Raw genomic sequence first — 22,708 nt, 5'->3', positions numbered from 1 at the left:
CCTTAAAACTACCGTAAAACTAACAGCATTATGGTCACTAGACCCAATTGGTTCTCCGACATTAATGTCCGCTACCTGATCTAGCTCGTTCCCTAACAGGAGATCCAGTATTACACCATCCCGAGTCGGTTCTTCTACTAACTGATTTAGAAAACAATCCTGAACACATTTAACGAACTCCAGCCCATCCAGCCCTCTAACCGTATGGGTATCCCAATCAATGTGAGGGAAGTTAAAATCTCCCATGATCACTACCCTATGATTTTCACACATATACGCTATCTCCCTACAAATTTGTTGCTCTAATTCCCTTGGCCCATTTGGTGGTCTGTAATACACCCCTATTAGCACCCTCTTGCCTCCTCCACCCCTCAATTCCACCCAAACAGCTCACTGGTCGATCCCTCCATACCATCCTGCCACCTCACGGCAGTAATGTCCTCCTTAACAAGCAGAGCAACTCCTCCTCCTTTTTTACCCCCTGATCTATCACATCTAAAACAAATGTATCCCGGAACATTAAGTTGCCAGTCCTGCCCCTCCTGTAGCCAGGTCTCACTAATTGCCACAATATCGTTACCCCAAGTACCTGTCCATGCTCTCAGCTCAACTACCTTGTTCACTATGCTTCTTGCATTAAAATATATGCATCTCAGAGAATGACCCTCACATATATTCTCTTTTTTACCTTCTACCCTAATCTCCATCCTACCTTTCTTATCTTTTTTATTCCTAGCTAGGTGGCCATACTCCCTGGACACTGCTCTCACCCTCTGTTCCCCACCCCCCTGCCAAACTAGTTTAAACCTACCCCCACAGCTCTAGCAAATCTACTTGCCAGCACATTGGTCCCCCTCCAGTTCAAGTGGAGTCCGTCCCTCTTGTACAGGTCCGACCTTCCCCAGAAGAGATCCCAATGATCCAGAAATCTTATCCCTTGCCCCCTGTACCATCTCATTAGCCACGCATTCATCCTCCACATCCTCCTATTTCTACCCTCACTAGCTCGTGGCACCGGCAGAAATCTAGAGATTACTACCTTGGAGGTTCTTTTTTTTAACTTCCTAATTCCACATAATCCTGTTTCAGGACCTCATCCCCACTTCTAAGTCATTGGTCCCCACATGGACCATGACTTCTGGCTGTTCTCCTTCCCCTTGCAGAATGCATTTCTGCTAATAAAATTGAAGTGCCAGTTGATGAAGTAGACAAAGACAATGTGGTTAAACAATAATCGTGGCTTTTATGAGCAGAAACTCATGGTACAATAATGAAAGACAATAGGTGCAGACACAGTTATATCCAAGGGGAGTGTCCTTAACGGTTGAGATAATGTACAGCCAATGTTAGTACAGCAAGGCTCGCCAGAGGGGAGACAGGCAGCTTCACCACAGGAAGAAAGCAAATTTCGAGGGGATGAAAAAAGATTTGGAGGGTGTGGACTGGGGCAACTGATTTTCAGGGAAGAATGTAGCAGATAAATGGAGGATATTCAAAGGAGAAGTTCAGAGAGGGCAGAGTTGGTCTGTCCCTGAGAGGATTAAAGGAAAGGTTAGAAACTGTAGGGAACCTTGGTTTTCAAAAGATATTGGGAACTTGGTTCAAAGGAAGAGGGATGTGGACAACAGATATAAACAGCAAAGAACGATGAACTGATTTAGTAATATAAGGAGTGTAAAAATGAAACAAGAAGGAAATTAGAATGGCTAAAAGGAGAAATGAAGCTGCCTTGAATAAATCCAAAGGGTTTCTACTGGTACATTAAAAGTAAAAGAATAATGATAGATAAAATTGGACCCCTTGAAGATGAGGTGGGGGGAGGCAGGGGGAGGTCAGCTCCATGAGAAGCCAGAGGAGATGGGTGAAATTTTAAATGATATATTTTTTTTCTTCATATTCCCTAAGGAAAAGTATATTGAGCCACATGAAGTGAAGAAATATGGTCGGGAGCTCATGGATAATATAAGGATTAATGAGGAGGTGGCTTTGGCTATATTGAAAATGATCAAGGTGGATGAATCTCTACGTCCTGACAAAATATTCCCTCGGACCCTGAGGGTGGTTGGTGAACAAATAGTGGGGGCATTGACAGAAATATTTAAAATGTCACTGGCCACGGGGGAGGTGCCGAAGGACTGGAGGGTGGCTCATGTTGTTCTGCTGTTCAAAAAGGATCTAAATGTAGACCTGGTGATTCTAGGCCTGTAAGTCTGACGTTGGTGGTGGGTAAATTAATGGAAAGTGTTTTTTGAGATGGTAATGTGACAGATTATGTTATATTTATTGTGGCTCAGAGCAACACACCCACACACACACACACACACACACACACACACACACACACACACCCACACACACACACACCCACACCCACACCACACCCACACCCACACTCACACATAAACCCATTCACACACACACTCACACACCCACCCGCACATACCCACACCCACACACACCCAGACACTCACACACACCCACACAAACCCACACCCCTACCCCCACACACATCCCACACAGACCCACACACACCCACCCCCACACACACAGACCCCACACACACCCACCCCCACACACACCCACACAGACCCACACACACACACACACACAATCAGCCCCCCACACACACCCACCCCCACACACACACACACACACACACACACCTCCATTCGCAGCCTTGGAAAAGTGCTCAGTGCATTAAAAGCCTCATTCCATCCTGGCCACACTCTCCTCACACTTCTCCTCCCACCTTCGACTCCCGTCAGAACAATGATTTATGCACCACAAAACTCAAGGACAGCTTCTTTTCCTGCTGTTATCAACTCCTGAATGAACCTCACACAAGTAAAATTATTTGCCTTTGTTCCGTCTAACTGTTCTCTGCGTTGTCTTTTCACTGCTGTACTAAGTATGGGCTGACTAAGTGGGCTGCTCACAAAACAAACTCTCACGCCTTATTTCTGTACATATAACAGTAAACTCGAAGTTAAACTCTACTCAAACTGTGCCGGGATCCCTGTGGCCCTCACTGAGAACAGTCTCCCAAGCTGGAAAAAACCTGTTCCCACTCTCTGTCTGGTAACCAATCCTCAATCCCAGGCCAATGTAGTTTCCTCCATAACACGTGCTCTCCTTCTGCTGAAGGATCTCCGTGTGGCATCTGATCAGAAGATTATTATTCACTGTACTATATACCGGCTGTCTAGCTGGAAAACTCGCAAAATAAACTCTAGAATTGTACTAAATGACAGCACAGATTTCAGATTTAATGTCAGAGTACATGCACGATACCACATACAACCCTGAGATTCCTGCGGGTGAGGCAAAATTACCATTTACTGGTGAGGCATAAAAACAAACTGTCCACAACGTACACGTAAACAAATTAAGAAATGAAACAAACTGATAGAGAGAATTAAATATTCTATAAAGTGAACAAGTAAGAGACCTTAAATAAGTCCCTGATTGAGTTTGTGGTTGAGGAGTCTGATGGTGGAGGGGTAGTAGCTGTTCCTGAACCTGGTGGTGTGAGTGTTGTGACACCAATACCTCTTTCCTGATGCCAGCAGTGAGACAGAGCGTGTACTGGGTAGTGTGGATTCTTTGGCCCATCAGGTTCATTTTGAATTATTTATGCCATCCAGTCCCATCAATTTACACCAGGACCATAGCCCTCTCATACCCCTCCCATCCATGATTTGCCAGCACGGGCTCGTGGCCAAAATGGCCTGTTACTGTGCTATATGTCTAATTTTGTAGTTTTTATTTTATGTCCAACCACCCCGCCCTCCCCCACCCCCCACCCCCACTCATTCATTAACGCTCCAGGGAATAAAGTCCAAACCTGTTTAACCTTTCCCTGTAACTCAGTTCCTGAAATCCGACAACATTTGTGTAAATCTTCTTTGCACTCTTTCTATCTTATTCATACCTTTCCTGTAGTTTAGTGACCAGAACTGCACACAATTCTCCAAAATTGGCCTCCCCCGTGTCTTAAACAACTTAGAACAAAACATCCCAACTCCTATACGCAATACTCAGATTTATGAAGGACATTGGGCCAAAAGCTCTCTTTACTACCCTCTCCACTTTCAGGGAATTATGTACCTGTATTCCCAGGTTCCTCTGTTCTACTGCACTCCTCAGTGCCCTACCATTTACTATGTATGTCCTACCTGCTTTATCTTTCCAAAATGCAACACTTCAAACTTGTCTGCGTTAAATTCCATCTACCCTTTCACAGCTCATTTTTCCAGCTGGTCTAGTTCCCTTTGCAAGCTTTGAATGCCCTCTTTTCTGTGTGCTACACCTCTGATCTTTGGGCCTGCTGATCCAATTTGCAATATTGCCATCTGGATCATTGCTATAGATGACAAACAATGATTTCCTGAGGCACATCTCTGGTCACAGGCCTTCAATCAGAAAGGCAATCAACCACCATCACTCTCTGTCTTCTCCCGTCCAGCCACTGTCAAATCCAGTTCATGACCTCACCATGAATACCGAGTGCCTGAACCTTCCTGACTAACCTCCGATGTGGGACCTTGTCAAAGGCATTAGTAAAGTCCATATAGACAACATCTACAACCTTCCAGGTAACATCCTTGAAAAGCTGTGTAAGATTGGTTATATGTGACCTACCATGCTCAAAGCCATGTTGACGATCCATAATTAGTCCATGGTTATCCAAATACTTGTGTATCCGGATACTTTGTCCATTACAGATTGAGTTCAATCCGGATAAGTATGAGGTGGTGCATTTTGGAAGGTCAAACCTGAAGGGTGAGTACAGGGTTAATGCTCAGACACTTAACAGTGTGGAAGAACAGAGGGACCTTGGGGTCCAAATCCGTATATCTCTCAAGGTTCACACGAGGTACGCAGTAATGCAAAGGCGTGTTCCCCTGGAGAAAATTACTTACAAGTTAATAAAAAAGTATAACATCTTTTTGAAAATTTGGCAACCTTACTTCAATTCCATAGGAGCACGGTTATAGTGGGGGCCATCGCGCCTTGCCGCCCAACCTTTCCCATCTACCCCTCAATCGGTGGGGTGGTCAAACCCATCCCATCCCAACCAGGAATAGTCTAGAGAAGAAACAGCCTGAGCGCTGGCCGCTGCGTTGTGGCAAACCCATAAACCCCTGATATTCATCTGATACCTTTGTTGTGAGTGTTTGGAAGGTCATGTGTAACTGTGGTTAGTTCCGTGTTAAATGTGGGGTTGGGGAGGGAGGGGGCGGAAAGAACTTGAACTCTTCAGGGAACTTTGTGTAGAATTGATCGTTGTAAATTGTAACCAGTGCTGACACTGATCATGTATTTTGTTGAAAATTTTATTTATTAATGTCTTCATACATTACTAAATGACTTGCTATAACATTACAAAGTAAATATTAAATAATTTTCAATCTTCACCCTCCCACCATCTCTCACCCCTACAGATAGAAAAAAGAAAAAACACATCCATCGTAATAATTAAATCCACATTAATAACACCATAATATTTCTGGATGCAAATACCATATTTTCAGGGGGGATTGGATTAGAAGGTCTGGATCAGTCTATATTCATAAATCTCACATAAGGCCCCCATATCTGACAAAATTCATCAAAATCTTCTCTCAGTAGGTTTTTCTAATGGGAGACAATATTTTCTTTCATTAAACCATTCTTCTATTTTAACATTGTTTCCCAATTTCCTCATTTTAGCCACTGTGGCCGTTGATAGACTCAAAAATCTCTTGTTATATTTATCTAATTCCAACTTAATATCTTCATCATATATATTGCCCAACAAAAACAAAATTCTTGGACCTAATTTAACCTTCACTGTTAATATCTTCTTTTCAATAACACATATTTCTCTCCAAAAATCTTTTACCTTTTCACACGACCACAATGAATACAAAAAAAATTACCAACCTCTTTTTTACATCGAAAACACTGAGCAGAGAAATTCAAATTAAATTTATTTAACTGATAGGGTGTATAATACATTTGAAGCCAAAAATAATATTGAACTATTTGATATCGAGCATTGATTGTATTAGTTCCACTATCTCGACACAGTTTCATCCATATTCTTCTTGAATTTGTATATTTAAATCTTGTTCCTACTTCAATTTAGTTTTATACAAATCCTTCTTTTCCTTTATTTCTTGCAATTCATTAAACATAGTAGTTATGAATCTTCAAATAATAAAGGTATCTGTTATAATGGACACTGATCATGTTGAGCAGTATTTGAGATTAAATTGGGAAAATCATAAATATTCAAAGAAAAGTTTCCACGCAGGATGATGGGAGAGTTAAGAAGGTCCATGGCAGGGATTCTCCAACTTTTTTCCCGCTCACATCCCACTTTCAGTAGTCCCTTATGAACCATGGAGTGTCAGTGCCATAGGATGACATCCAGTGCTCTGTGGTTCGTAAGGGATGACTGAAGATGGGATGTGAGGCTGAGAACCACTAGCCTATGAGACGCTGGGCTTCATTATTGGGCGGATTGAGTTCAAAGGCCAAGAGGTCATGTTGCATCTCTAGAAATCTCTGGCTGAAGGAAGTGCTGGTCGCTCGATGGGAGGAATCCACGGAAGCTGTGGGGTGCTGGATATTGTGGTCAAGGGCAGCTTCTTCCCCTCTGCCATCAGATTTCTGAAAGGACAAGAAACCACAGTCACAGCCTCACTTTCTTGTCTTTTTCACATTAATTTATTTATTTTCAAAGGTATTTTTATAGCAATGTTTGCACTGTGTCGCAGCCACAAAACAACAAATTTCATGACAAGTCCATGACAATAAATTCTGATTCTGCCATAGACACAACTGAGTTCATTCTACCCACATGGTCCCCATGACATCCACTGAAATATATTTTGAGCTCCTTCCTCTTTCTCTACTTCCTCAAAAGCAAGTAAGTGTTGAATTGTGAAACCAAACAGCCACGAAGAGAGCGTGCTGGGAAAGTGCCATTTTTATTTTGCAGAAATTGAACCCTTTGATAGATCAGCAATTATTGACTGCCTTAAGAAAGATGCCAAGATGGTTCACGTCTTGATTGTTGGTAAGTGCAAGAAACAATCCTGAAGCTTTAGCGATCGGAATCAACCAGATTTGTCTTTCAGCCACACTTCATCCCACTCAAGTTTATTGTGTTCTGATTGTACAAGAACAACCTGACGAAACAGCGTTCTCCTGTCCTCGGAGCAAAGCAAACAGATATACAAGAAGACCCAACACACAGACAGACTGTATTCTATTATATTGTGCATAGATGTGTTTTTGGAGGAGATCAATTGTGGGGTTTTAGAAAGGTCACAAACAGTTCAAAACTGATAACTACACCTGCAGGTGATGCATTCAGCTCCAACTCCTCACAACCCAAGGTAAGGAACTGGAGCTAGAGGTGGATGAAGTGTGGATCTTGGGAGAGGCAGAGGTTGTTGCAGATAGGAGTGTTGGGGAGGCAGTCACCCTGAAATTTCAGGAAGCAAGTAGATGGGCGACTGTCAGGAGAAGGAAGGGAAAGACTCAGACAGTGCAGGATTCCCCTGTGGCCTTTCGAGTCAACAACAGGTAGAGCCTTTTGGATACAGTTGACGGAGATGAGTGTCCAGGGATGAGTCAAGGTGGTGATGTCTCCGGTCCAGAGGCAGGACCCCTGGCTGGGATGGTAAGGGGGAAAAAGAGAAGTGTGATAGCGATTGGGGTGTCTTTGATTGGGTGTGTGGACAGGGGTTTCTGTGGATGAGATCGAGGGTGCCAACTGGTGTGTTGCCTCCCAGGTGCCAGGGTCATGGTCTCTAATCGAGTTCACAGTATTCTGAGGGGGGGGGGAGGGGAGCAGACAGACATCGTGGTCCATGTGGGGACTAATAACATAGAGAGGAGTAGGGATGAGGTTTTAAAAAGAGAATACAGGGAGTTAAGTAGGAAGTTAAGAAATAAGACGTCAAGGGTGTTGGTCTCAGGGATGCTGTCAGAGCCATGTGCTAGAGAGGGTAGAAATAGGAGGATGTGGTAGATGAATGTGTGGCTCAAGAGTTAGTGTAGGGGGTAGGGGTTCAGATTTGTAGATCATCAGAATCTCTTCTGGGGAAGGTCTGACCTCTACAAACAAGATGAGCTGCACCTGAACTGGAGGGGGACAAACATCCTGGAAGATGGGTTTACTAGAGCTGTTGGGGAGGGCTTAAATGAGTTTGGCGGGGTTGGGGAGGGATCTGAATCTTAGTGCTGAGATTAGGGTAGAAAGAAACCAGGGTGTAATGGTAGACAAATGAAATTGGAAATTGATTGCAGCAAAAAAAAACAAAGGGAAAGGCAAGATAATTTGGTGAACAATGGAACAACAGAGAAATCAGATCCCGGTCTAAGGGGATTGGACTTAAATGCATGGAGCATTAGGAATAAGGTAGATGGCCTAGTTGTGCAGATGCAAAGGGAAAGGTCTGATATTGTGGCCATCACTGAAACACGGCTGAATGAGGGATGTGATTGGGAACTGAATGTACAGGGTTACACCTTGTATAGGAAAGATAGGCAGGGAGAGGAGTCACGTGATGGAGTAGTGGCCGGACGGTGAACTCCAGCCCTCTCCAGAAAAGTCGGGAAAAACAAAGGAAAACACAAAGGCACAGAAATAAAAGTTAAAGAAAAGTGAGTATAAAGGTGGAAAGAAGATGGCGACAAAAAAAGAAAAATCGAAAGCAACGGTAAGAAGAGAGGAAGAGAAGACAACGGAGGAAGAAGGAGAAGGCCTTACCTGTTCGAAGAGGCCCGCGGTGGAGAAAGAAACCCGCTCCCTCAGGTCGGTAGATAGTGGACTACAAAAATGGCTCGCTGAGCCGAGTAAAAGTGCGCAACCGCGCATGCAAAAAAACACACCGACGGGAGGGGGGACCAGCTGGGGAGTCGATCTCCACAGCCGGCAATGACAGCTGCAGAACACCTGCAGCAAGAAGAGAACATAGAAGACAACGAAAACAAGAAAGAAGAGAAGAAAAGGGCAACAAAGAAACAACAGATGGCCAACCCAGAGGAAGAAGAAGAGGAAGAGTACAGTGAAATAGAAGAAGGGAAAGGCAAGGTAAAGGATATACTTTCTCTTATTAAAGAATACATGGAGTCATTTAAAGAATGGCAAGCGCAAGAATTTAATGATTTAAGAAGAAGAATAAACAACACAGAAGAGAAAATGAATAAAATAGAGATGACCTTAACAGAAATGGGAAAGAGAATGGACAAGATGGAAGAGCGGGAAGTAGCAGTAGAAATGGAGGTAGAGGACTTAAAAAAGAAATTAGAGGAATCTAATAAAAAAGTTACAGAGACACAAGAACTGTTAGCTCAGAAAATAGATATAATGGAAAATTATAACAGAAGAAATAACATAAAGATAGTGGGCCTTAAGGAAGATGACGAAGGCAAGAATATGAGAGAGTTTATAAAAGATTGGATCCCCAGGATCCTAGGATGTCCAGAACTACAGCAAGAAATGGAAATAGAAAGGGCACATAGAGCATTGGCCTCTAAACCACAACCACAACAAAAACCAAGATCTATTGTAGTAAAATTCCTAAGATATACTACAAGAGAAAAGGTACTGGAGAAGACAATGGAAAAAGTAAGAGAGGGCAACAAACCACTGGAGTACAAAGGACAAAAAATCTTCATTTATCCAGATATAAGTTTTGAACTCCTAAAGAAGAGAAAGGAGTTCAATACAGAAAAGGCGATTTTATGGAAGAAAGGGTATAAATTTATACTAAAGCATCCAGCGGTATTGAAAATATTTATTCCAGGACAACAAAACAGACTATTCTCGAACCCAGAGGAAGCACGAAAATTTGCAGAACAATGACAAAAATAGACTGAGGGAGGAAGACGGGTAATGAGAGTAAAAATGATCACGATTGATATGTATGTGGGTAAAGACAAAAATATACTGAGGGATGAAGACGGGTAATGAGGGTAAAAATGATCACGATTGATATGTATGCGGGTAAAGAGGTATAAGAGTGAATAGATACAATGTGCATACGTGAAGGTATCTGTACTTAGAGGAAAATATAGATAGTATAGACAAGAATTAATAAGGGAAGGTAATGGAATAGAGAGAATAAGGAGGGAATTAAAAGAGTGACCTTTGTTACATATGCAAAGTGAAATCTTTTCTGGGGGGGGCGGGGTGGGGGGAAATAGCGGTCACTGCAAAATCAGTTGACGCTTGCGAGTGGATTCGCAAACCCAAATGGAGAGGGGAGATGTGGTTGTCCGACAAGGGATAAAGGACAACTCAGGAGGGGAAGGGGAGATTGGGGATAAAGAAGATATAAATAGGAGAATAAGGAAAATGTTTGATGTTCTAGGAATGTTGTCTTATAAAGAGTTGAAAATAAGAAAACAGAAATGGAAAAGGAGGAAAGGTAATGATGGAAAAACGGAAAGAGAAGATAAACAAAGTATAAAATGGCTACGCTGAACTATATGACTTTAAATATTAATGGAATACATAACCAAATTAAAAGGAAGAAACTACTAAATTTACTGAAAAAGGAAAAAATTGATATAGCATTTGTCCAAGAAACACACTTAACTGAATTGGAGCACAAGAAATTAAAGAGAGATTGGGTAGGACATGTAACAGCAGCATCGTATAATTCAAAAGCAAGAGGAGTGGCTATATTAATTAGTAAAAATGTGCCATTTAAAATAGAAGAGGAAATAATAGATCCAGCAGGGAGATATGTTATGATAAAATGTCAGATATATTCGGAGTTTTGGAATCTACTTAATGTATATTCACCTAACGAAGAAGATCAAAAGTTTATGCAAGATATCTTTTTGAAGGTAGCTAATACGCAAGGGAACATACTAATAAGAGGGGATTTCAACCTGAATTTGGATCCAAATATGGATAAAACGGGGGAAAAAATTAACAGAAAGAACAAAGTAACCAAATTTATAATTAAATCAATGCAAGAAATGAAACTTTGGGATATATGGAGGAAACAAAACCCAAAAGAAAAGGAATACTCATACTACTCGACTAGACATAAAACATACTCAAGAATAGACCTATTTTTGTTATCAGCAAGTATGCAGGATAGAGTAAGAAAAACAGAATATAAAGCGAGAATGCTATCGGACCATTCACCCTTAATATTGACAGTAAAGCTAGAGGACTTCCCTCCAAGAATGTATAGATGGAGATTAAACTCCATGCTACTTAAAAGACAGGATTTTAGAGAATTTATTGAAAAACAATTAAAAATGTATTTTGAAGTAAATACGGAATCAGTGGAAGATAAGTTTATACTATGGGATGCAATGAAAGCGTTCATCAAGGGCAAATAATAAGTTATGTAACCAAGATGAAGAAGGACTATAATCAGGAAACAGAGCAGTTGGAAAGGGAAATAGTAAACATAGAAAAAAAATTAGCAATGAAGGAAGATACAACTAAAAGAAGAGAATTGGCGGATAAAAAAATAAAATATGAAACATTCCAATAAAATTGGAACATTACAAGGTAGAGAAGAATATAATGAAGACAAAACAGAAATATTATGAACTAGGGGAAAAAACGCACAAAATCCTAGCATGGCAGCTTAAGACAGAACAAGCTAAGAAAATGGTATTGGCATCAAGGAAAAAAGACAAACAAATTACATATAATCCAAAAGAAATTAAGGAAAACTTTAGAGAATTCTATGAACAATTATACCGAACTGAAAACGAAGGGAAAGAAGGGAAAATAGATGAATTTTTGACTAAAATTGAACTACCAAAACTACAAATAGAGGAACAAAATAAATTAACAGAACCATTTGGAACAGTAGAAATACAAGAGATAATAAAAAAATTACCAAATAATAAGACACCAGGAGAGGATGGACTTCCAATAGAATTCTACAAAACATTTAAAGACTTATTAATTCCACCCCTCCTGGATGTAATCAACCAGATTGATGAAACACAAAGCTTACCAGATTCATGTAAAACAGCAATAATTACAGTAATACTAAAGCAAGGGAAGGATCCACTCTTACCAGCGTCATATAGACCAATATCTTTGCTAAACACAGATTATAAGATAATAGCTAAACTATTAGCAAACAGATTAGCAGAGCAGGTACCGAAAATGGTAAATTTAGACCAAACTGGATTTATCAAAAAAAGACGCACAACAGACAATATTTGTAAATTTATTAACTTAATTCATGCAGTAGAAGGGAATAAAGCACCAACAGTAGCAGTTGCTTTAGACGCAGAGAAGGCCTTCGACAGAGTAGAATGGAATTATTTGTTCAAAGTATTGCAAAAATTCAGTTTACCAGAGAAGTATATTAATTGGATTAAAGCATTATATAAGGGACCGTTAGCGAAAGTGACAGTAAATGGACATGTATCAAAGCAATTTAACTTAAGCAGGTCAACGCGGCAGGGATGCCCACTATCACCTTTATTGTTTGCGCTAGCTATAGAACCACTAGCAGAATTGATAAGAATAGATAATAATATAAAAGGAATAAAAATAAAAGACAGGGAATATAAAATCAGTCTATTTGTGGATGATGTTATAGTGTACTTAACAGAACCAGAACTATCAATAAAAGAATTATATAAGAAACTGAAGGAATATGGAGAAGTGTCGGGTTACAAGATAAACGTAAATAAAAGTGAAGCAATGCCTATGAATAATGCGGATTTCTCAAAATTTAAGAAGGAATCTCCATTCAGATGGCAAATGCAGGCAATAAGATACCTAGGTGTACAAATAAACAAAAATCTAGGCCAATTATATAAACTCAATTATAATCCACTAATGAAAAAATTACAGGACGATTGAGAGCATTGGAAAGATCTACCACTAACACTGATAGGAAGGATAAACTGTATTAAAATGAACATTTTTCCAAGGATATTATACTTATTTCAGGCATTGCCAATACAACTGACAGAAAAATTCTTCAAAGAGTTAAAGAAAATAATAAGGAAATTTTTATGGAGAGGGGGGAAACCGAGGATAGCACCAGATAAATTAACAGAATGGTATAAACAAGGAGGCTTACAATTGCCAAACTTTAAAAATTATTATAGAGCTGCACAATTAAGATACCTATTAGACTTTTATCAAACAAGGGAAAAACCAGACTGGACGAGATTAGAATTAGATAAAATAGGGGAAAAGATACCTGAACACATATTATATAAATGGGATGAAAAATTGGTACAACATAGAACTTCTCCAGTATTACATCATCTCCTCAATATTTGGAAGAAGATTCATGTAGAAAGAAATAAAACAAATGATCAATTACCAAAACTAATATTGACGCAAAATAAGCTACTCCCTTTTACAATAGATAACCTTTCCTTTAGAGAATGGGAAAAAAAGGGATTAAAAGAATAGAAAATTGTTTTTCAGGAAGTAGATTCTTATCCTTTGAACAAATGAGAGATAAGTACAATATAACTGGAGATACAGCGCTGGCATATTACCAACTGAGATCCTACTTGAAGGATAAATTAGGAAGCAATTTGAGTTTACCAGAGGGAAGTAACCTTGAATATGTGATTACAGATACAATGTTAATCAAAAGATTTATAACAAATATGTATATTAAACTGCAAGAAAAGGAGAATGAGGAAACAAATGGTAAAACTAAACAAAAATGGGAACAAGATTTAAATATAAAGATAAAAAAGGAAACATGGGAGAAATTATGTTCTGGATCGATGAGAAATACAATAAATACGAGGCTACGTATGATACAATATAATTGGTTACACAGACTATACATTACACCTCAAAAGTTAAATAATAGGGACCCAACAGTATCTGATAGATGTTTTCGATGTAAAAAAGAAATGGGAACAACAATTCATGCAATCTGGACATGTGAGAAAGTAGAAAAATTTTGGGAAGATCTAAACCAAATATTAAATAAAATTACAGAAAACAATATACCAAAAAATCCAGAGATCTTCCTCCTAAGTAACATAAAAAACAAAGAATTTGGAATTGATTTGGATGGTGCACAAAAAAGATTTGTTAAGATAGCTCTAGCCGTAGGAAAAAAATGTATTATGTCAACCTGGAAATTGGAAGATAATTTGAAAATACAACAATGGTATATAGAAATGAATAAATGTATTCCATTAGAAAAAATAACATATAGTTTAAGAAATAATATTGAAATATTCGAACAAATATGGGAGCCTTACATTAAATACAATAGCGAAAACCTACCGGGGACAAACATTACCTAAGTTGATGGAACGAGAAGGAAAGAAAAGAATGGACTCAGTAGAATTTCTGGTGTATTTTTGTTGAATGACAACATTGTCTGACTGGTTTAATGCAACCTAGATTGTATACCTAAAATGGATGAGAGGGGGGGTTGGGGGGGTGGCTTGGGAGGAGGGAGGGGGGGGGAGAAAAAGTCACTGTATATGTGTGAAAAAGAAAAAGTGTATATCATGGCTAATGTGATTTATGGTGTGAAAAATAAAAAAAATTAAAAAAAATGTTTGGGATTGGAAGGAAAGTTTTCTCTGTATCAAAGTTTATTGTCATCTAATTGTACAAGTTCAACGTGACAAAATATCATTTTCTGGGTACAAAAGACTCAGACATACAGGCAAACAAAACATATGTAGGACAAGCATTCATCTATACAAATAAATAAATAGATATGGTTTCATGAAAAAAAAAAGGAAAGATAGGCAGGTAAGTAGAGGGGGTTGGAAATAATGCTATTAAATCACTTGAAAAAAAGGACATAGGGACAAAAATTGTGGAATTGTTATGGGTTGAAATAAGAAATGGCAAGGGTGAAAAGTCCTTACTAGCTATAATGTACAGGCCCCCCAAACTCCAGCCGGGATGTGGATTAGCTGTAATAGACAGGCCCCCAATCTCCAGTCGGGACGTGGAGGAACTGTAATGTACAGGCCCCCAAACTCCAGTCGGGACATGGACTAACTGTAACGTACAGGTCCCCAAACTCCAGTCGGGACATGGACTGTGAGCTGCAGCTGGAATTAGAAAAAGCAGGTCGGAAGGAGAAGGTCAAGGTAACTATGGGAGATTTTAATCTGAAAGGAGATTGGGAAGGTCAGGAAGGTGCAGGATCTAGGGATAAAGAGTTTCTAGAATGTCTAAAGGATAGCTTTTTGGAACAGCCAGTCGATCAGCCCACCAGAGGATCGGCAGTTTTGGATTGGGTGATGTGTAACGAACCTGAGGTGATTAGGGGATTAAAGGTTGTGGAGCCATTAGGAAGTAGAGATCTCAACATGATGGAGTTCAGCTTCCAATCTGAAAGGGAAAAAATGATATCAGGTGTGTCAATATTTCAGTGGAACAAAGGGAATTACAGTGGGATGAGAGAGGAACTGGCCCAAGTTGACTGAAAAAGTGGAGGACAGTAGCAATATACCTGATATTCAAAGGTCTTCAGGAATAGAATTTAGAACAGTCAGGGTTACAAGAGAGATGGTGCCTCATAAGATGAATCGTCTAAAGGTAGATAAGTCTCAGGGACTGGATGAGGTGCATCCATGGCCTTGGAGATTGTAGAGGCATTGGAATTAATTTTCCAAAAATCAATCGGCTCGGCATTGTTCCCGAAGACTGGAAGGTCACAAATTAGTTCCGCCGTTGAAGAAAGGAGGGAGGCAGAAAAAAGGAAATTCTAGGCCTATTAGTCTGACTTCGGCAGTTGGAAAGATATTGGAATCAATCCTCAAGGTTGAAGTTATGGAATATTTTGAGGTGCATGGCAAGGTAGGTCCAAGCCAGCATGGTTTCATGAAGGGACGATCCTGCCTAACCAACCCAATGGAATATTTTGAGGAAATCTCAAGGAGGATGGACAAAGGAGAGGATGTAGAAGTTGTGTATTTGGAATTTCAAAAGGCCTCCGAACAGGTGCCACATAAGAGGCTGCTTAGTAAGATGAGAGTCCATGGAATTACCGGATAAATAATAGATTGGGTAGAGCATTGGCTGATAGGCAGGAAGCAAAGGGTGGGAATAACGGGAACCTGTGCTGGTTGGTTGCCTGTTACTAGTGGAGTCCCGTAAGGGTCTGTGTTGGGACTGCTTCTTTTGACAATGTATATTGATGATTTAGACTGTGGATTAAATGGTTTTGTGGTAAAGTTTGCAGATGACACCAAGTGGTAGAGTATGAAATGTAGAAGAAATCGAAAGCTTGCAGAGAGACTTGGACAGCTTAGGAGAATGAGCAAAGAAATGGTAGATGTGATATAATGTTGAGAAATGTATGGTTGTGCATTTTGTTTGAGGAAATAAACAGTCAGAATATTATTTGGATGGGGAGAAAATTCAAACCTCGGAAGTACAAAGGGACTTGGGGTCCTTGTGCAGGATACCCTGAATGTTGACTGCCAGGTCAAATTGGCGACCTCTGGCTGAATATCTCTGGCTGAACATCAGGGGTACGTTTTTACACAGAGCGTGGCGGGTGCCTGGTATGCATTGCCGGGGTGGTGACGGAGGCTAGTACAATATGGACATTTTAGACAGGCACATGGATTAAATGAAAATAGAGGTTTATGAGGCTTCATTTGGGTATAGACACAGTGTGGAGCGGTTGATGCAGAGAAGTGGATCGGAGATCAGTCCATAGGACCATAAGAGTGGTCGAGAGGATCACTGGAGTCTCCCTCCCCATCTTCAACCTGTTCTACCAGGATCGTTGTCTGAAGGAGGCGTGTAAAATCATTGAGGACCCCTTCACCCTGCACACAGCATCTTTCAGCTGCTCCTGTTGGGGAAGAGATCCAGGAGGATCAGAGCCGGCACCACCCGGCTGAGGAACAGCTTCTTCCCACGGGCAGTGAGAACGCTGAACGACCAAACAAACTGCTCACACTGACCCTCCAAGAATCTACTGTTTATTTAACAATATATATGACACGGTTGCTGTTGTGATTAGTGTAACACTGTTGCAGTGATTGGGATCAGAGTTCTGTAAGGAGTTTGTACGTTCTCCCAGTTTCTACATGGGTTTTCCCTGTGGGATCTGGTTTCCTCCCACCGTTCAAAACATATTGGGTGTGTGGGTTAATTAGGTGTAAATTGGTGGCATGGACACGTGGGATGAAATGGCCTGTTACCATGCTGTATGTCTAAATGAAATTAAAATTAAAAATGTATATTTGTTTATGTATCTACGTACTGAACGAGAACCGTTTGTCTGTACGTGTATTATGTCAGGAGTCAAACTTGCATGTTTTTACACCGAGGGCTGGAGAATGCTGTTTCGACGGGTTGTACTTGTCCAATTGATGATAAACTGGAATTTGAATTTCTGAGCTCTGTTTCCCTCCACAGATGCTGAGAGTTCCACCCAATACTTTGCATTTTACTCCCACGTCTTGTTTCCTGCAGCCTGAGGTGTCTTGAAATTGAATTGTGGAGAATTCCATGAAGTGTACAGTCATACACTCAGCTACTCCCTAACTTATGACCGTAATAGGGACCGAAGGATCAGCCGTATCTCGGAATGGACGTCAGTTGGAATTTTGCCCACCTGTGTGGAGAACTGAAGCCTTAAAGCAAAGTTTTTAATCAAATCTTTCTCTCATTGTATATTTGATGATAATAACTTAAAGCTTCCTCAATCTGTCGATCAACCTTGCAGATTTTCCACATTCTTCCCATTCTTACCTTGTTAGACGGAGTCCTGGGTCTGGGGGCACCATCTCAATTCCTGTACCCATGTGCGAATCTCCAGTTGGTCCATTCACGAGCCTTCGGTGGGTTCATGTATCTGAGTTCAGTGAGCACATGCGAGAGAGTTAATCACCTTGACAATATTCAAATCGCATCCTTAACTCTCCCACATGCACCAACCGAACTCCAATACGCGAACCCCACAGCGCATGCACCTTCTGAAGGCTCGCATATTTGCACAGGAATCAAGATGGCCGCGCCCAACCTCAGTATCCGGAACGTTGACTAACAAGGTAATTACTCACATCTTGGTTCTTGTAACCCTGTTATAGTTTGTAAAATACAACATAAACCATGTAAATGTTATGTTCTTTTTATGTGTATATATTTATAAAAATTTGCACGTTTGTGGGGAGAGTTGTGAGTCGGGGACTACCTGTCCTGTGTACAGTTTTGGGTACCTTATTTGAGAAAGGATGTGCTGGCATTGGAGAGGTTTCAGAGCAGACTTACTGGAATGATACCAGGAATAATAGAGTTAGCAAATGAGGAGCATTTGTCAGCTCTTGGACGGCACTCGTTGGAGTACAGAAGGAGGAGCGGGGATTCATAGACATTTTCAATGTGGAAAGGCCTGAACAGAGTAGATGTGCAAAGGGTGTTTCCCATCCTGGGGAGTCTAGGACAAGAGGCCTCAACGTCACAGTTTAAAACCGAGATGTGGAGAAATGTCTTTAGACAGAGGGTCGCGAGTCTGTGGAACTTGTTGCCACAGGCGATGGTGGAAGCAAAGTCATTGGGTTTATTTAAAGTGATTAGTCAGGGCATCAAGGGTTACGGGAAGAAGGTTGGGGAGTGGGGCTGAGTGATAAGGATCAGCTCATGATTAAATGGCAGAGCAGCCCCGATGGGCCGATTGGCCTACTTCTGCTCTTGTAGCTTGTGTGAAAAACGTTAATTGCTGCAGCAACATGTCCCTTTGTTCCTTCTAGGGGTTCGGGCTTCGATGTTCCAAGTGCTTTCTCAATTCATTCCTGAAATACCCTGTCTCTCTTCTGACTTCCTCTTAAAACAATTTCACAGTTGAAATTAACTTCCACATCCTGTATGTTTTTAAACACAATTCTGCTTTTGAACATAATTGGGTGCATTTAAGGCAGAGATTGACAGGTTCTTGATTCGCCCGGGTATTAAAGGTTATGGGGAGAAGGCCGGGCAGTGGGGAGAAAGCCTGGCAGTGGGGAGAAGGTCAGGCAGTGTGGAGAAGGCCGGGCAGTGGGGAGGAGGCCGGGCAGTGGGGCTGAATAGGAGAATGGATCAGCTCATGATTGAATGGTGGGGCAGAATTGATAGGCTGATTTTCTGTACTATATCTTATTCATTGTACTATGTATGAGATATCTAACAGGCCAGCCTGTAAAAGAACATCTATCTCTACATCTCAGTACAGGTGAGAATTAACGTGAACTTTGGTGCATTCCTTGCCGGGAGCTTTGTTTGCAGGTCATGGCTTTGTGGCCAACTTTGCAGATGATACGAAGGTCGGTGGAGGAGCTGGCAGTGTTGGGGAAGCAGGGAGGCTGCAGAAGGACTTGGACAGAGGAGAATGGGCAGAGATGTTAGAAAATGCCCAGTCATGAAAAAATAAATGAGCAGACTATTGTATAAATGGGGAGAAAATGGAAGATACTGTGAGAAACAGAAGTACCTTCACAGAAATTGCTCGAGACAAAAATTGAGATCAAAGAACATTTATTATACAACAATGTAAAGTTGGGTGCTTCCCCTTACCCTGGGAATACACACATACACTGGGGCTCACCCAACTTTTATACAGTTGATTTCAGTATAGAAGTACCCTCCCCCTTACATTCTTCTGCCTCCTGGATGAGTTTGGCATTAGGCAATCCTGTCTGCCTACGTGCTGTTTCTGTGAACTTGGAGGACCAGGGGGTATCCTGTCGGTGTCCCATCATGTCATTGTCCTTATTCACACCTTCACGACTCTCAGGGCTGACTAACTTCTTATATGCAGAACTTGCTAATTCTGTCTAAGGCTAGAAGACCCTTATCTTATTCAGACTAACTTTACCTTCCTACATTCTATTATCTATTATCTCTCCTTATCTTATTCATACTGGCTTTATTCATTACACATATATCCATACTAGTTTTCTTCATCTCTCATATTTTCATATTAGTTTTACTCATCTCTCACACTCCTTACTTTTCTTTTAGCTCCACTTCGTGACTTCTCAACTGGAATGTATTACTTGTAAACTTGGTCTTTTTCCCAGCGGGTCAGTAAACGAACTGCAGTCTCAGCATCATCAGACAGAATTAGGGAAACTCATCCTTTGGGTTCTCGTGATCTGACGAGGAGTCCGTTGAATTAAATACTGCACACAAGTCTTTAGGCAGGGGAGCACCATAATGGCCAGAATAGCGAGTCCAGCTGCTATAAGGGCTGTGAGTATCAGACTCCAGTTACCAATAAAAAGTCTAGTCCATCCCACCAAGGTTGCCAAGTCTGAGCCTGGGCATGGGAAGATTTTCGAACTCCTGAAGAAGTGTCTTTAACCGCCTGACCGTTGTGAGCATTGTCATTAACCAGTCTTTCACAAACGCTGCCTTCAGCAGCCAACGAGTAATCGAGAGCCAGGCGGTTTTGTTGAACTGTGGCTCGTATCTGTCGTCTTTCTTCAGCCCATAAATTCAGGGCCATCACTGTCTGTTCGGTGATGATCTCCAAGGCTGGAGTGTGATTAAACGATTTAAATGCCAAGCAGCTGTGGTGTTCTGGAGCAGCTTACGTCGTTTACAACTGGAACTCCCCTTACAGAGGTGGTTCTTAACATTCCGAACGTCTGTGTGACCCAAAGGATGATATACAGGAGACCAAGTTGTTTCTTGTCACTGAACCTGTGAGTTGCAGCTTGTTTGCGAACATTAGCATAAGTATCACTGAACCTGTGAGTTGCAGCCTGTCTGTGAACATTAGCATATGTATTCACTCACAATCCTGACTAACATTCTGTCTGTCATTGTCCCACCATCTTCTTTGTGCTATCTCTTTAAAACTCCTCTTTTTAATATCTGTAGAGGTCGGAATACAAACCAAGTCTACTCCCCTAGAGCCGTTCTGTTCCCCTGGTCCATGTGGGGATCCTATATTAACCCATACCCCACTATGACTATACTCTATTCCTGCGCCCTGTCTGCATTCTAAAGGTAAATAATTGTCACCTCTTAATACATTTCCCAAAAATTGGGAACCAGCAAGTAAACAAAACAGCAAATGGTAAAAACATTACAGCACTTTTTCCCGGCGTAGTGTAACTTTCAGATCAGAAGGATGAAGGACTGCACGCCCGGTGGAGGGTAGATTATTGTGAGAGATGAGTAAAACTAATATGAAAATATGAGAGATGAAGAAAACTAGTATGGATATATGTGTAATAAATAAAGCCGGTATGAATAGGATAAGGATAGATAATAGATAATAGAATGTAGGAAGTAAAGTTAGTCTGAATAAGATAAGGGTCTTCTAGCCCTAGATAGAATTAGCAAGTTCTGCAGGTTGTAGCCCCCCTGAGAGTCGTGAAGGTGTGAATAAGGACAATGACATGATGGGACACCGACAGGATAGCCCCTGGTCCTCCAAGTTCACAGAAACAGCACGTAGGCAGACAGGATTGCCTAATGCCAAACTCATCCAGGAGGCAGAAGAATGTAAGGGGGAGGGTACTTCTATACTTAAATCAACTGTATAAAAGTTGGGTGAGCCCCAGTGTGTGTGTGTATGCCCAAGGTAAGGGGAAGCACCCAACTTTGCATTGTTGTATAATAAATGTTCTTTGTTCTCAATTTTTGTCTCGAGCAATTTCTGTGAAGGTACTTCTGTTTCTAACATTATCAATGTCTTTAGTCCGTGGATCAGCAGCTTGTTTAATTCGTTCTATGTGAGTCCACCCCTTTTCTTTCGTTCGCACTGCAGTGTCTGTAATCAAAAGTACACAATAGGGGCCGACCCAGACAGGTTTTAGTTGGTGATCTTGCCATGCTTTTACATATACCCAATCACCAGATTTAATAAAATGAATTGGATGCTCCAGGGGTGGGTTTTGAGCTAATAAACTCTTCCGTTTTAATTTGTACAGAGAGACAGAAAGTCCCTTTAAATATTTGGATATGTACTGGTCGTTCGCCTCAGGGGGTAGGGGTATTAAAAGGTGACATACAAGGTTCGGATATACCATCTTTCACCAACTGGTCAATTACTGGCTGCAGCCCCTTTCGGCCAGCCATCGGAATTGGATACTGCTTTTGTCTAATTACTTGCTCAGGATCTTTTAGAGTAACTTGCAGGGGAGGAATATCTAACACTCCTCTATTGCTTCTTTTTGCCCATACGCCAGGATTTATTAGTTCCCGATCCTCCTCGGTTAATACATACAATTGAACCCCGATACCTGATTCCTGTGGTCTGGTGCCAATAGCCAATTGGTCCTGTAAATCTCGTCCTAACAAACAAACTCCAGCTTGGGGAACTAGTAGAATGTCCTCCGTTACTATCTTTTGTATTCTTACATCCCTTAATACAGGGACCGTAAAATCTCTTCCTCCTACTCCCGAAATCATCACTGTCCCCTCTATCTTAACACCCTCGGGTGGTTGTAAAATACTAGACCGGGCTGCCCCAGAATCTACTAAAAAGGTCATCTTGTCACTGTGGGGTTCTATGCTTAAATTTACCAATGGTTCTCCGTGCAGCCTTTCTTCTCCTTTCTTTCAAAACCATGGGTGCATAAATTAATGCCGTCTGGTTGGAGTGGGCCCAGAAGGAATATGAGGGGTTGTTTCTCCAATTTGTAGGTCACCTCAGTCTGGTAGTGCACGAGGCCAGGGACAGACATGTTGGCGCAGGGGAGGGGGGAGGCGGGAGGGGAATTGAAATGATTTGTCACTGGGAGCTCCTTGCTGTGGCAGTGA

General features: G+C 41.2%; 2 long non-coding RNA genes across 2 annotated transcripts in view; one reads left to right on the top strand and one right to left on the bottom strand.

Moving 5' to 3' along the window:
- Window positions 1-5,426: 5,426 nt before the first annotated feature.
- Window positions 5,427-22,708, bottom strand: part of LOC138746231 (uncharacterized) — a 30,591-nt gene continuing 13,309 nt past the window's right edge. The window contains exons 2-3 of the long non-coding RNA XR_011346817.1: window positions 17,711-17,813; window positions 5,427-6,657 (exon numbers count right to left, since the gene is read on the bottom strand). This is a non-coding gene — a long non-coding RNA (uncharacterized lncRNA). The remainder of the gene's footprint in view (window positions 6,658-17,710; window positions 17,814-22,708) is intronic.
- Window positions 6,992-22,708, top strand: part of LOC138746200 (uncharacterized) — a 47,769-nt gene continuing 32,052 nt past the window's right edge. Inside the window, exon 1 of the long non-coding RNA XR_011346799.1 lies at window positions 6,992-7,066. This is a non-coding gene — a long non-coding RNA (uncharacterized lncRNA). The remainder of the gene's footprint in view (window positions 7,067-22,708) is intronic.

The sequence above is a fragment of the Narcine bancroftii genome, chromosome 1 (assembly GCF_036971445.1).
Source record: "Narcine bancroftii isolate sNarBan1 chromosome 1, sNarBan1.hap1, whole genome shotgun sequence".
NCBI lineage: Eukaryota > Metazoa > Chordata > Chondrichthyes > Torpediniformes > Narcinidae > Narcine > Narcine bancroftii.
Note: the sequence above shows the minus strand (reverse complement) of the source record. Positions and strands in the feature narration are given on the sequence as shown.